This window comes from Pinus tabuliformis, chromosome 1_1, assembly GCF_031772625.1.
Source record: "Pinus tabuliformis cultivar Carrire ecotype Pingquan chromosome 1_1, CPIR1, whole genome shotgun sequence".
Lineage (NCBI taxonomy): Eukaryota > Viridiplantae > Streptophyta > Pinopsida > Pinales > Pinaceae > Pinus > Pinus tabuliformis.
The window spans coordinates 153,436,087-153,442,086 of record NC_142297.1 but is presented as its reverse complement, the minus strand read 5'-3'; positions in this window follow the sequence as shown (position 1 = coordinate 153,442,086).

The following is a 6,000-nucleotide window of genomic DNA, read 5'->3' as shown; positions in this document are numbered from 1 at the left end:
GTATTATTAGTATGATGATGACTCTGTTGTCGAAATTGAGGCTGACTCTTCAAGGCAATCAGTGGCATGTTTTTGGGAGGAGGAAGTTCAATAGTAGCAGCTCAAATGCAGTACTCATCCTATACATATTATCCATGATAGAAATGAAGAAAGTGCAGAAAATTTCAAAGCAGGTGAAAGGTCTTTTCCCTTTATGTTTTACTTCATTTCAATTACTGAGAGAAAATTTTCCTAAGATTAGAAATCAACAGTTTTTCAGTTTTGATATTGAGCACAAAGAATACAATTAACTTCTTGATCAAGACTCCTTACCCTTGTGTTTCTCCTCATTTGAAAAAATAAGAGAAAACTATAAGAAAGCACATAATCGAGTTGTCAAAAGCATAAATGGGCAGCCTTCTCATGAATTGGTTGAGGAGGTCACTTGTGATATGGAAGCTTCTTTCACTCCAAAATCCCAGCCACTGAGTTACATTGAGTTTCAAATCACAAATGAAAGTTTAGAATCTGAAACATATTGTGAATTGATGCAGGATAATTCTATACCATTAAGTTTTGATTCATTTCAGTTTTTGAAGAAATTTTTTGATAATATCTCTAAAGAAAAGAATGACAAGCTTATAGAAAATCATGTAGTCTCATTGGAACCAATGTATGACAAGTTGCAGCAGTCCTCTCAAGTTCTCCATGACCCAATAGCTGATTTTTTGGATGATATATGTAGTCAAAGTTATTTTCCATTAGTTAACTGTGAGCTTCAAAACAAAGATGACATGAATTTGATTAGGTAGTTGGCTTCATTGTCTTGTTCAGCAAGAGTCTCTTTACAAAGCTCATACAAAAATTTGCAGTCATATCAGGAGAGTAGTGAAGAAGATTATTGTCTAGTGCTTGATCATAAAAAAAAAATTAGGCATTCACAAGTTTGAAGTTCCTTTTGCTAATTTTCTTCAGTCATCAAGGGAGATGAGTTTTCTTGTATTTACAAATCATGAACACATCTTTAATGGACACTCGGAGTTGCCTAGCTTTTGTTTTTTATGCTTGCTCGAGGAAAGTGTGAGCAAGATTCAAATAAGTAGCCACTTGCTGGATTGGTTACACTGGAAGGATCATTTCACATGATTGTGTGTGTGTGTGTGTGTGTGTGTGTATCTTCAGCAGGTAGGTGGTTATCATCATGATTTGAAGCTTGAGGTGAAGGCCCTAAGATCCCAATGGTCTACTGCCATGTGTAAGTAATTTTAGTTAGTAGTCAAGTTTTTGAGTTAAGTCAAGTCAGTTTCAGTTTTTCGTAAGTTTTTCAGTTAGTCTTTTCAGTATTTAGTTTATCCTTTCTATTTTGACTCCATGCCCAATGGATAAGGCTACTTGGTCTATGGTGTTCTTGACACCTCCTAAAGGAAAAACCATTCCCAGTTGGAGCCAATGTTAGCATCTGTCAATCCTTTCAGTCACCAATGATCAAATTATTCTCTTTTAAAGTTTTTGTTAGGGTCCTAGGTCAATTTTTTATGGTTTCAAATAGTTTTTTAATAAAAATTTGGCCATTGGTTAGTTTTCTAAGTTTATTACTACCCCTTTTAGTCTTCATGGTCATTGGAAATCAGCATGGTCAAGTCATTCCTTTTTGAAAGTGTCAAGGTCATCATGGTCATCATTGAGCTCATTCTTCCATGTTGTGTCATCAATAGGTCATAGGGTCACAATCATAAAAAATCTGTCATTTCAGCATCAAAGTCATCATTTGAAGGAGTAGTAATAGTGAAAATATTCAATAAAAGTTTCTAAAGTGAGTTTTTATGTACATCAAGATGTAATATATGCAAAAAGTTCTAAGGTTGCAGTTCATTAGCAAATCAAATCAGAATGTGAAAGGACATGGTGGGGCCACTACATCACCAAAGGAGAAAATCGATTTCCAAGCTATAAAAGACCAAAAAGAGCTTCTCATTTGCTCATTCCAACTTTATAAGACATATTTCCACCAAGAAAACTCAGTTTCACTCTCAGACAAGTGATTCCTTGCCACCATCAGTTCATGCTTGGAAAGATCAGATTTCCCTCTCCTAGGGTTTTCTTGGTTTCATAGTCTCTTTGGTGGAATTATTGAGAAAACACTCAAAACTAAGCTCAATTACCCTCCCCCACCTTCCATATACCTCCATAGACATTTTCCCTCACTCTTATCCCTCAAAATCATCATTTTCCCACAAATCCTAGCCTAGACTATACTTTCCTAGGCTAGGACTGTGTTTTGACATTTTGGACCCCTTCCCCTCACTCTTTCCCTGAAATTTCACTTTCCCCCACTTCCTAACATCCATCCCTACCTCCCAAAATTTTCCTAAAAATTTAGAAACCCCCTAACCCCTTCATCTCCCTTCATTTCTAAACTACCCAAATCCCCTATTTTTCCCTACACTAAACCCTAATTTCCCCTCCCATTGAGCTAGGGTTTACTATGGAGTCAGAGACTACTAAGAAGAAGATGTATAAGGGAGGTTAGATCAGAAGGTATGAGCCCACTTCAGCACATGATATCATGTCTTCACCATTTCTCAAGAAGTCATTCCAAGAGATAAATCATTTCCCACATAAAGGGACAATCTTACTTCAAAATTGGTTTCTGAAGTAAGGAAGATGAATTTGAAAAAATTGAAAGGGTTTTTGTCAATTATAGAATAAGGAACAAAAACCTCCTTTAGTTTATACACAGGTATTATGATTTGGGAAAAATGCCAAAAATATAGTTGCTATGGGAGAGTTTCTGCACTTCTATAGTAGTCTTGGGAGATTGAATTTTTAGGTGTGTTGAAGCAGGTTTTTACAATGCTTTATGACTTTATTGTTTACCATACATCCTAATTTTTCCAATGGTACCTTCAGATCAAAATTGCAAGCACAGGAAGTCAGTGAAATCTCTCCTCCAAGTTGGTGCTATACTTTTCCTCAAACCTCCAAATGCCAAAAAGTTTATATGGATTGATAGATAATGACCTATAAATGTCATCTATCTACTTTTGGTATCTTGTTAGAAAACTAGTTGGAAGAAAATTCCTAAAAACAGGTCAAGAAACCACTTTCTTCCACCCTTCTGGACTAGGCACTGCGCTTTTGGAGTAGTTGTGGGAGAACGAGTTTTTCTTAGTCTTGGAGTTTCCATTTTTCTTGCTTGATGTGTCTAATGAAAACTATACATCCAAATATTTCCATTGGTACATTCAGAGCTGAATTTGGAGCAGTGGAAGGCCCTCAAAAACCTCCTCAAAGTTTGTGTTGTGATTTTGCAGGTGGCGCTACGGTTTTGACTCCAAATTTCCAGTTTTCTTCAGTGAAACTTGGTTTTTATGATGTAAATCCTCATTTTGTGAGTTGAGTTAATGTAATGATCATAAATATGTCTTATTAGAGTCATTTTGATATAGATTCATCATCATTAATGGTGGTTAAAAGTCAAATGTATTAGTTTTTCTATTTTGAGGAGAGTTTGTTAACCTCCCTAGTCATTAGGTCTTGTTGGATATATTCTTGTAATCAATTCCTATAATGAGGGATTCGACCCCTGAGAGTGGGGAAGTTGTTTTTTGGTCTATATGTATCTAGTTTTCAATCAGGTTCAAGGTTGGACATCAAAGGGTGGTAATCTTGTAGCTTGTAATTCATCATATTTTTACAGGAAATCAAAGACCAAGTTGCAGCTACTATTCAGGAATTATTTCGGTGTGAGTTTGTGGTATTGTTTTTCTCCTGTTAAACATTTATATGAATGATAAATTAGTTTCCTTTCCATATCTATGCTTTTTAGTGATTTTTATAAGAGGTATTAAACAAAATTCTTGTAATTAAGCTTTGTTTTGTTAGGAATCTCATTTTATGTGCTCAGTCTTCTGATAGATGAATTCATGGTTCACATGCTCATCTTGATTTTCTTACCTATTCAACCCTACACTACATCGACCAACTCCTAAGCTATCACAAAAGCATGCCTACCTTGCTCCTTTATATCTCATGCAACTGAACCTTTGAAGACTTGACCTAGTTCCCTGATTTGTACCTCTGATCCAACAAACCCTAAATCTGCAAAACCCTAGTGCTGTAATAACTAGCCTAACATCTTTTCCCACTCCAGTCATCATTATCTATGAGTTCATAAAGAGATCCCTCTCTAGTTTAGCAGGGTTAGCTGCTGAACCCTAAGTGGTTTAAGGTTACCTATGTCGATCTCCTTTCTCATCCTTGGGACATTGTGGAGGATAACACATTCAAATCATATTTGAGAAGGAAGAGTTAGTGCAGAATTTTAAGGCAAAAATTGAAGAAACAAATATTGAAATAGAGCACAAGTCAACAAAAGCAAATATAATTATTAAGATGTTGAATTCTAAAACTAAGGAAGAGCTTGAAGAACTCAAGATTCAACACAGAACATGCACAGTGATGGAATTAAAAAGGGTATTAAAAAAGAGGAATCTCATGATAAAATTGGAGAATAAGTGAAAATAATTGGAGCTATAGGTAAGAATATTTAACATAAAATTTAATGTATTGCAGGAGAAAGGGCTGCCAACCTTAAGAGCTTCTAGTGGAAAATTGATTCCATTAGAAAATTATCAAGATCAATTATGTAATATTGTTGCAGATGCATCTAAGTTTTCTAAAGTAAGAGGAACTATAAGTGGAGAAGATTTCATGGAAGACCTATAGCATGATCTCTTCATTCAAAATAAAATCCATCATCTATTTTTAAACAAACCAACTTTCCAGACATACACAAAATTAGATGAGAGATTTGGGAGAATGGTGAATTTTTCAATTCCTAGTGAAGAGCGATGGGATAAGTTGGTGGAGCTAGTTGAATATAGACAAACATAAATCCTATAGTTTGGATGAGCAGGCAAATAGAAGAATCACAAAAGTAGCTACAGTCACCAACCGTTCACCTTAAAGTCTGAACAGAAAATCAGAAATAGTCTAGATTTCCTATTACTTAGTTCTATTTTGGAAATGTCTACATGTTTTAAGTAGATATTATATTTTAATATATTTAATTTAAAGTTCGAATCAATTCGAGACCAAATCTATAAATATTTTGTAAAGAGACTTTGTAAGGGTTGGATTATGAAAGAAGAAAAGATTTTTTTTGTGACTGTAAGCAATGAAACATATTTTTGAAGTAATCAATTAAGTAATACAAAGGGATTTTGTTTTCAGGATGCTTGTGTCAAGCAAATGGTGAAGTTCTCCTCTTTGTAAATTTGTTTTCCTTTCAAGTTTTACATGAATGTTTTCCTTCCTAAATTTTTTACAATAATTTTAAGGGTCGAATTTACTTTGATTTCTCTGGCTTGTTAAGAAATCTCAATGTTTTCTTTCTGATATTAAATATATAATTCATCTATGTATGATCCATACCTAATTGATCCTAATTCTTATTCATCTCATCCACACCATAATATGTCTACGAGATCCAAGCATTTTCCTACCTCACCCTATTTTCTACTCCTCTGTTTATTTTAATTGATTACTGAAGACCTTATGACTCCATGTTGTGGTACAGGTAAATTCTCAATGCAGACACAAACAATTCCTCTAGCCTAAGAAAGCGGGTTTAGCCACAAACAAATAATCTATGGAAAATATCCTTAAGCTAGAATCAATTAAGAGGACCTACCTCTTAGAACGCTATCCTGCTTGGTGATGATCCTGCTTCCTCACTCCAGCTATCTTTCGTTTCCTTCCTTCGAATACCTGAAACAGGAAAACAACAACGACAACAAACGTGATAGCATACAATAGTGTATTCAGCCTACTTAATAGGTCAAGGAACATTAAGCCATAAAGATGTAAAATGACACTTCATGTAGGAAATCAATCAATAGTTGCATTTATACAAATCATAAAGAGATTACAACTGGTGCCTTGACGTTGTTGGTCTCCTCCAACGTATCTGGGTTCTCACACTTTTGCTAGCACTTCATCGATAGCCCTAATAATGGA